This window comes from Epinephelus lanceolatus, chromosome 22, assembly GCF_041903045.1.
Source record: "Epinephelus lanceolatus isolate andai-2023 chromosome 22, ASM4190304v1, whole genome shotgun sequence".
NCBI classification, from domain to species: domain Eukaryota; kingdom Metazoa; phylum Chordata; class Actinopteri; order Perciformes; family Serranidae; genus Epinephelus; species Epinephelus lanceolatus.
This window is the reverse complement of record NC_135755.1, coordinates 7,085,060-7,095,847: the sequence shown is the minus strand read 5'-3', so window position 1 is coordinate 7,095,847 and position 10,788 is coordinate 7,085,060.

The following is a 10,788-nucleotide window of genomic DNA, read 5'->3' as shown; positions in this document are numbered from 1 at the left end:
TTGGAGAAGAAAAGCTACCTTTTTCAACTGTGAATTTGCTGTGACCTTTGACCTAGTCCATGATAAGCTTATGTTAGCGTTCAGATACAATAGTTGAAATATTTTAGTGACAAGCGTGTCACAACAGAATAAATTTATTTGATTGTGTTGCCTTTTTTAAACTTTAAAATTTATTTAGTAATTTATTTTATTACTATTATTTTGATTTATTGTCATTTCCTATTTTATTCATTCAGCTTATGTTATTATTCTTTCATCCCATAGTATTTTTGTTTGTTTTTATTTTGTTTTGTTTTTTAATTGTGTATATTTTATTATTGGGTTTTAGTGGGAAGAAGTTATACTGATCTTGTGAAATTAAAAATTGAAAATTAAGGGTGTAAATAAGATAAATAACATAAGGCTATTTAGTTTGTTTAATAGAAGGACAAGGTATACCCTGTTCTATAGGAAAGGTAACTTTTAATGACTTCTATTGTGATCTGGCACTATATAGAAAATGAAATTCAATAAAAGTCATTCTTTCGAATAAGTGAATTTTAATCATTTATCCTCCTGAGTGTGTGTTTTTTTTGTTGTTGTTGTTGTGAGTAAGCCCACAATTCCGGAGAGGGACCCAGCTGCAGACAAGATGGCAGACAAGGGATGGGATGGATATCCACAGTCCATACCGGAAGTCACAGCGGAAGTTGGTCTGTGTCTGCGCCGAAGAAGATGACGACGACGGAGAAGACGAAGAGAAGAATACGAACAATACACGCACGACTTAGAGAAAGAATGGTAAGGGAACGAGTTTTTATTTATTGTCATTGTACATTGTACAACGAAATTCTGTTTGGTACTTAGCACAGTACTAGCTAGTGGCTAGCACTAACATAGAGTACCAAGCCGCTGCTTTTACATGCGCCGTCATCTTCATTATCTTTTAACACATGTAATGTTCTCTAAGATGCAATCCTACGTAATGTATCAAATAGTTAGGGGGGCGTGGGGAATCTCAGCATGCACTGAGATTGCCTGGTCTCCTTGTGTATTAATGCTTGTATAACCTCAACCCTGTGCTGCTCAATCAAGTTCTATACATCTTTTTTCCGGAGATATTCTAAAAATAGTAACAAGAGTCGTCTCATGTCGTATAGGACATGAGCGACCCCCGAGGGTTAACCGGGTCAGATAAATAACGTATACATAGCTCTACAAAAAATACATTTGTATTTATGTTTTAGTAATGCAGAGCACTAATACACATACACATGTGGATACATAAATAGCTGTAGTGCCTCCTCCACCATGAGTCCTTTAGATCGGTAAAATATGGTTGATGTTCAGTATGTTTTCTAGCTATCAATGTTGATTGACTTCTCTTTTTTTCAGATGCATCCCTCTATTTTGAGTGACGAAGCCAGTCTGGGGCACATCACCCTTTCACCATCCGAGTTTAGGTGTCCTCTCTGCCCCAAATTTAAAACCAAAAATGAGAGTGCGATCCAGAGGCACCTGAAAAATCATACGGAGAATGCAGTTCATTTCCATGGTATGTTGATGAGAACTATCTGTTTGAGATCATATACTTCTACATGTAACAGTAATGTTTAATGATATTTGTGTTTTTGCATGTATAAGGTCGTCATATTTTAACCAGTGTTAAAATTATGTTGCACTGCTTTGAGTGGAGATTTTTGCACCCGCTGACAGTTTCAATTAAGGAAAAATACAATCGTATAAGTTATTGTTTATAGGATGTAAAGTAGATTTTTGTTTCTCAGTTATAATATGATGGTTTTCAATACAAATTTCTCTCCCTTTACAGAAAAAATAATCTGTAGATGCAACATGCCTTGCCGTGATAAAGGTCATTTCCACTGTCCATTCTGTGACACAACTGTAATTCGTAAAGACTTCATATCACCACATGTGACTGAGTGTTTTAAAAAATGTGTTGTTGTGGTGCCACCTCTTCATCAGTCCTCACCATCATCATCTGAGGACTTTATTGCGCAATCACTGGATCATTCATATGCACTTCCCCCTTCAGTGTCCGCACCAGCTACAACCACAAAGCCTCCAGAAGAAACAGTCACTCAGGAACTTCCATCTTCCCACCTCTCCCACCCTCTATCTCAGACAGCATCACCCAAGACCCCAACACTTGTCACAGATCAGTCAGCCCCCAGCTACAACCACAGTGCCTCCACTTCAATCTTCCCATGTGAACTGCCCTCACTGCACCATTGTATTATACAAAAAGAATAGTGTTGACCAAAATAATGGCGTTGATGCAGTCAGGAAAATCGCTAAGGGTTTCAGTGCATGTGCTGTGGAAAACATGGGGCCAGCAGCATGTCACAAAATGTGAGATGGAGGACTGTCGGCAGTATCACCTACATGCGCAAAATTTTCAGTTGTTTTGAATGATCTGATAGTAATCTGCATGTTGCAACTGTAGCCCAATAAATGAAAGTGCTCACCTTATTTAATCTTTTTTTTTTAATTAAATCAACTAAAATTCATGTGTTTGCTGATTTTCAAATAAATAAATAAAACAATTGGAAATAAATAAAACAATTGGAATAAATTATTCCAAATAAAACATGATTTTCACAAAAAGAAGAAAATTACCAGGTGCTCTCAGGTAAACTCCAGGTAGACGCGAGGTGCTCTTGAAGTTGAATAGTAACTTTTCAAAAGAGGAGTAAGCCACTCGGGCTTTCTTCAGACAAACTATGCACTGAGCCAAGGAATAATATTAAAAAGCCTTTATTTAATCGGGCATGTCAGTGTTAAAATACATATGACCAAATGCCAAAAAAACACAGACCGGTTTCGACCACCAGGTCTTCTTCAGGGCGTGGCAGAAAAAAAAAATTCTGCCAAACCCTGAAGAAGAACGCAGTTCAAGTGCGTAGTGTGCCTGAAGAAAGCCCGAGTGGCTTACTCCTCTTCTTCAAAACATGATTGTATTTAAAATACTTGCTGAAATAATTGTACTATTATTTATTTTCATTATATATATATATATTTATAATTGTTGACTGCTTCAAAGTTTGTAAATGCATTGCTAAAATAAATAATGTAAAAAAGACAGACTTCAAAAACTGACTTCTGGGGGGGGGGCTGACTTCCGGTATGGACTTCTGGTATGTATACAACTTTCAGTATGTATACAAGAAGAAGTTTGACTTCCGTTTGACTTCCGGTATGGACTGGATATATGGTGGCGCCCTTGTCCGCCCTGTTGCCTGCAGAGGTTATTCACTGTATTTCTCTTTCCCTCACTGCTTTTTGTCACAATAGAGGTGCCAAACAACAGTAATCACTCTCTGTCTCTCTGCATGTGTGTTTGTGCATCATTTGAGAGATCGTGACCTGGGACTTTGAGGTGCAAGTGGATTCAGTTCTGTAGTGTCTAAGCTAGCTGTATTCTGTCTGTTGGCTCAAATTAGGAAAAAAGTAAAATTTGGGTTCACTGAAGCGTGAGGAGCAGAGGAGAAGAGAGAAGGAGAGGAGGATGGTGCTGTAAGATCAGGTCACATTACTGTATATCGTTCAGGAATATGTTTGAGTTTGGAGCGTTCAAACGTGTTGGAGGTTTTGGATATTGGACATTTTGGACATTTCATGTAGGCTACAGTGGGTTGCATGTCATATTTGTGGGATTTGATTAAAAAAAAAGATTTGGCCACAGTGGATATCTGACGAGACACATGAGAGCTCATACAGGAGAGAAACCGTTAACTGCTCTGAGTGTGGGAAAAGATTTGGTCATACTGGAGTTCTGAAGGGGCACATGAGATCTCATGCAGGAGAGAAACCATTTAGCTGCTCTGAGTGTGGGAAAAGATTTGAGTACAGTGAAGATTTAAAGATACATGAGATCTCATACAGGAGAGAAACCATTTTGCTGCCCTGATAGTGGGAGAGGATCTAGTAAAAGAGGAAATCTGTAACAACACATGAGATTTCATAGAGGAGAGAAACCATTCAGCTGCCCTAAGTGTAGGAAAAGATTTTATTACAGTCGATATTTGAAAGTACACATGAGATCTCATACTGGAGAGAAACCTTTTAGCTGCTCAATTTGTGGAAAATCATTTAGGCACAGGAGAAATTTCCATAGACACACCACAAAACATGAAGGCGAAATGTGATTCAGCTGTCCAGTTTGAAAAATAAATATAACCTTTTATATGGTATAAGACTATGAAAACAACTATGAGAACTCATTCAGGACAAAGACTTTTCAGGTTCATTGTTTGTATGAAGTCTTTTACACAGACTGGACAGTTACACCAACACATGAAACACATTGGGCTGATGCGGACAGGCACAGCAGGGAGGACGCTGCTAAGCGTTGCACTGTTCTTGTAAAATTAAAAATTGAAAATAAAGTATTCAAAAAATAAATGACATGCCAGGGTGTAAACAAGATAAATAACAGAAGACTATAAGACCCCTGCCTAATATAATGGCAGGGGAAACACTGACGCCGCTGAGCGATCTTCATGACTCAGGCTTCATTTGGAATTGTGTGTTTTTTACTTTATGCTCCCAGTTTGGAGAAGCAGACGAGAACTGGCACGGTTAGCATGTTGAAGACCAGCGGAAGACCAGCGGAAGACCAACGACTCATTGTGTTCTGTGAGGGAAAATTACTGATTCTTTCAGTGGAGTCTGGTTGCTGTTAGGAGAGCATCATGTAACTGCATCAGTTTACCATTGTTAAGGGCTGTCTGACAGCATGGTGAAGCTGTGAAAATATTCTAAACTGATGTGGAATTTTCGTCGAGGTGATTGTATTTTTATGTGGCTAAAATAGGTTTTTCTCCTGCCCTCGTCCACAGTCACCAGACTCCTTTGATAGAAACAGTTAATTTTTCCTCATAGCTCCCATGCCAGTTTTGGCCATCCATAAACCAAGATGGTGCCAGGGATGGCCGCCACGGGACTTCGCCCTCTCACTTATGTCAATTCTGGTACACTGAGAGCAAGCCCACCAGAGTCAAATTCCTTGTATGTACACATGTACTTGGCGAATAAAGCTGATTCTGATTCTGATTTTGTGTCCCTCTGTATCATTCTGTGTCCCCTTCGAAATTCTGAGTTTTTACAGGTTCCCGAACACAACACAGGCAGAACTCTTCTTGAGTCAATCAACATCTCCCAGTGGTTGGATCAACTAACACAGCAGATAACAATGGAGCAACACTCAGCTCTGAAAAAAAGCTATACTGATGGATTATGTGTGAAAGGTCTGATTGTATTTCCTCAATGTTACACTTATGGACTATCTGTGTAAACTGCCCATCAAGATGTTAAAGGTTGGATTGAACCATTCTGATGTTATACTGATGGATTCCCTGTGTAAACTGTCGATTAATATTTAGTGATCTGAATTTTGTATCCTTGTGTACATGGTCTGTGTGGATTTTATAACTGTCTGTGTCTTCTTTCATGTTTGTAATATTTAACTGAGTTAACTAATGGATTAGGGTATACACTGGAAAGTGCCTCGATCAAGCCCCTTTGAGTTTTGTTTTTTTTCATCTCTCCATCATGTTTCTGTTTTTTATGCAAATGTGAAAACAAATAAACTAAACTAAAAATTAACTGCAACAGTTAAATAAAAGTCATTCTTTCAAATCAATTTTATTCAATTTATCTTCCTGCATGTGGTTTTCTGAGTAAGCCTGTAATTTCATTAACATTTCTGGGCTTTTATTTTGAAGCTCATCAACTCATCTACCTCGGAAGAAGTGTTTATGGGGTTTTTTGGTGTTTTATGGCTGGGCTGAACTCAGCAGCAGCAGCAGGAGAAGGGTGTACGGAGGACAAGAGGTGGACGGAGAGAGAAATAGTGTCGGGTTGCAATCAACTGAACCGTGAGTGTAGGATGGGTGAAAGTTCAGAGGGATGGGATGAGGAAGGTATGGATTGGTGTTTCGCATCAAACAGAAGAAGGAAAAGGCAGGATAAGAAAGATAGAAGCGAAGCTTGGTCAGATCAAAGCAGTCAAGAAGAAGAGGGTGCTTCAAAAAAAGTAAGAACTTATCAGGAAGATTCAGCACACCATGAGACTGAGAAAGACTGGAAAGTAGTCATTTTGTTTGGGAGAGAGACGGGGCACTTTCATCCAGTTAGAATGACCAAAGCTATTGAGAAAGAAATTGGAAAGATAAGATTTGCCAAGTTTCTCAACAACCGCAGAGCACTTATTTCTGCCATGAACAAGCAGCAACAAGATAAAATCCTCTAGATAAATACACTTGTTGGAGTAAAGATTACAACTCACATCCCTAGTATAGTGGCTAAACTGAGGGGTGTAATTTCAAATGTGCTGCTAGAAATGACTGAGGAGGAAGTCAAGAAAGAAATCAGAGGAGGGAAAGTGCTAGACGTCAAGAGACTAAAGACAAACAAAGATGGGGTAAAGAAAGGAAAGTTTATCAATGCTGGTACAATTTGAGAGCACCCTTCCCAAAGAGATCAGAATGGGGTGCATCAATTACAGAGTAAGAGAATATATCCCAAATCCGATACGATGCTTTAAATGCCAAAGAATGGGACATGTAGCCCAACAGTGCCGCGGTAAACAAAGATGTGCAAAATGTGGAGGGGAACATGACTATGGTAAATGTGGGAAAGATGCTAAGCTGAAATGTTGTAACTGTGGAGGAGAACATAGTGCAGCATTTGGAGGCTGTACAGATTAAAGTAAAAGATGTGCAAAAATGTAAGGTAATCAATAACATATCATATGCAGAAGCTTTAAAGAGAGTTAATGATGAAATGCAAAGAAGACCCTCTGAAACATATGTAGAAGTAATGAGCGGCGAAGTAGGAGGAATAAGTGGTGACCTGAGGTCTCTACCACAGAGAGCTAGCAGGCCTAGAAGGCAAGAAGACAGAGCAGCTAAGGTTCCAATGACACAGCTGGTGCAGTGCTCACATAAATGCAAGGTTAAAGAGGATTCACTGAATGCAGCAGAAGAGTTCCTGGGTATTCAAGACTTAAGAGCAGAGGATATTCATGAAATACTGAGAACAAACATTGATGGAGGGTCCCAGGGTAATGATTAACATCTTTATTATGGTGATCCATTTACTACAATGGAACGCGAGAATCACCTTATTGTCAATGGACAGGAATTTAAAAGTTATGTATCAGAATTAGAACCTCGACCGGATATCTTATGTGTGCAAGAAACCTGGTTAAGGCCTCATCTTGATTTTAATCTACCAGGATATACCTCGGCTCGATATGACAGGGTAGACAATCTGTGCTACATTTGTTAAAGATAACATAGTGTTTTGAAGGTTACCATCACCAGTAGACATGGAATGTGTAATTATTAAAGTATGTAATGTTAACACTAAAATAATCAACTTTTACAACCCATGCAAGAAGTTGAGTGTTGAAATGTTTAATACAATCAAGCATGATAATAAAAAGAAATATGCTGCGGGGATTTTAATGCACATAACAGTCTTTGGGGAAGTAAACACACAGATAATAATGGAAATGTGGTGGAGTAACTATTGGAAGAAAGATCACTAGTCTGTATCAATGATGGCAAAGGAACAAGACTAGATGTTTATAGAAATAGCCTATCTTGCCTTGATTTAACACTTGTATCTAGAAATTTAGTATGTTCATCTGAATGGAATGTTGATGATAACTCCAGCATAGGAAGTGATAATCTCCCAATTCTTTGCTCTGTAAACCTTAACATTTTTTCACAAGAAAGATACAAGTTGAAGAAATGGTGCTTCGAAAAAGCTAATTGGGGAAAATTCCAAGAACACTGTATAGAGAAAGTGAGTTTAATCTCAATGGATGGTAATATAGGAGAATGTGTTTCGTTAGTGACTAATCTAATTCTGAATGCTGCACTGAAGAGCATACCCATGAGCAATATAACTGGAAAAAGAAAAGTTGTACCATGGTTGAATGAAGAATGTACTAAAGCTGTTAGAGAACGAAATAGAGCTTTACGTGTATTGAGGAGTAACTTAAATCAAGAGAACTTAATAGACTACCAAAGGAAAAAAGCTCTGACTCATGAGGTAATCAAATCTAGTAAAAAGAGCACATGGAGAACATATTGTGGTGCTATAGGTAAAGAAGTGAACTTAGGTGATGTTTGGAACATGTTAAAGAAAATGAGTGGTAAAAGGAAGTACAATAAAATACCAGTATTAGAGGATGGAGAAACAATAGCTAGAACTGACAAAGAAAAGGCTCGTTTGCTGGGTAAAAATTTTTGCCAATGTACATAGTGGAAATCATTTGGATGATCTGCATAAAAAGAGGAAAGAGGAAATACTAAGTGAAAACCAGAATATAATTAGGAAAAAATATAATATAGACTCAACTCTTGATGCTGAGCTGACTATGAGTGAGTTAGAAATAGCGTTGAATGGCACTAGGAATACAGCAACAGGTCAGGACCAATTAAGCTATGTGATGTTTCACAAATTGCCTGATCGAGTATTAAAACTTGTCTTGGAATTATTTAACAAGATATGGAGAGAAGGGATCATGCCAAAAAAACTGGAAGACTGCACTTATTTTGCCTTTTAGTAAACCTGGCAACGACCCAAATAACCCTGGAAACTACAGACCCATTGCCTTAACCTCGCATTTGTGTAAATGCATGGAAAAGATCTTGGTCCAGAGACTTAATTATATATTAGAGCAGAGAGGTCTAATGGCATCATATCAGAATGGTTTCAGGAAAGGATGCTCAACTATGGATGCTGTCGTGAAAGTTAGCAATGAAATAGAGAAAACGTTCAAGATGAAAGAACTGATGGTGATTGTTTTCTTTGACACTGAAAAAGCCTATGATTCCATGTGGAGAGAAGGACTGTTAATCCAAATGAACAGAATGGGTATTAGTGGAAGGTTGTTTAATTGGGTGCTAGACTTTCTTTCTGAACGAAAGTTTAGAGTTAAAGTAGGACTGGAGATATCCGTTGAATTTGATATAGTTAATGGCATTCCCCAAGGAAGTGCCATCAGTCCAGTATTATTTAATATTATGATTAATGATATTTTTATAAACCTAGATAGAAGGATTTGTTCATCCTTATATGCGGATGACGGAGCTATATGGATCAGGGGAAGAGATGATACAAGTGTTTTGAAAAATATAAAGGAGGCTATTCAAAAAGTAGAACAATAGTCATATAATTGGGGATTCAAACTTTCACCCAGTAAATCTTGTTGCATGTACTTCACCAGGAAGAGAAAGATAGAGGAACAGAGTCTTAATTTATATGGGCAACCAATAGAAAAAGTAAAGGAATTTAAGTACTTGGGGATCTGGCTCGATGAAAGGTGTATGTGGAAGTTGCATGTTGAAAAATTAGAAACAAAATGCAAAAGTAATTAATTTAATGAGAGCTATATCAGGATATAATTGGGGAGCAGATAAGCAGGCATTAATAGATATATATAAGGTATTGATGAGATCAGCAATAGATTATGGATGTTTTGTTTATGGAGCAGCAGCTAAATCACACTTAAACAAAATTGAAAGAATGCAAAACAAAGCCTGGAGACTCTGTATTGGTGCAATGAGGACAACTCCAACTAATGCCGTGCTGGTGGAATCAGGTGAAAGCCCACTAGAGTTCAGAAGGGACAAACTCTTGTTAGCATATTGGATTTGGTTAAGTGGATGTGGGGATGAAAACATCAAAAGTGTCATAAATGAATGTTGGGAATATAACAGTTTTAAGGGAAATACTTTTGGATGGAAGATAAAAGATAAAATTGAAACATATGGCATTAAAGAAATTTGTTTTAATTCCCCTTTGCCAATGAGTAATGTTCCTACATGGCTTTTTTCCTCAGGTTAAAGTAGATTTTAGTATTATGAACCTAAAGAAGGATTGGGTGGAAAGGGAAATAGGGCATTGTGCAAACCAATACATAAATAATCATTTTTACAGTTATTTACAAATATTTACTGATGGCTCAAAAGATCAAAATGGCTGCGTTGGTACAGGAGTTTACATCCCACTTTTTCAAATTCAACTGAGCAATAGGATAACAGATAAATTACCAGTTTATTCAGCAGAGATGATGGCAGTCATTTTTGGGCTTCAGTGGGTGGAGGAGATGAGACCAGACAGGGTGGTGCTGTGTGGTGACTCTGCAGCAGTGTTATTGAGCTTACAGAATATGAAGTCACTCTGGGAAGATTTAATGTATGAAATTCTTCAGTGTCTGTTCAGAGTTCAGAAAGTGGGGATCGAGGTTGAATTTTGCTGGGTACCTGCCCATGTGGGATTAAAAGGTAATGAATGTGCAGAAAGAGTGGCAAAAAGAGCACTTAGTATGAGACATGTAACTAATATTCCATTTGGAAAAGATGAAGGAAAAGCACTAATCAAAAAGAAAATATCAGAATTTTGGCAGAAGAAGTGGGATGAGGACAGTAAGGGCAGAACTTATTACAGAATACAAAACACAGTCAGAGCACAGAGTATTAAAGGAAGAAGTAAAAGAGAGGAGGTAGTTCTATCAAGATTAAGGTTTGATCATTCTGGTTTAAATAAGACTTTATTTTTATTGGGAAAAGTAAACTCACAAATTTGCACATATTGTAATATTACTGAAAATATTGAACATGTAATTATGTACTGTAGTAAATATAACAAAGAAATGGTAAGGTTGCAGCAGAGGGTGAGAGAGGCAGGACAGGATTGGAATTTGGTAAGGATACTGGGAACTAAGGGAGATAAGGTGTGGGAGATACAGAGAGGGGTAATAGATTACCT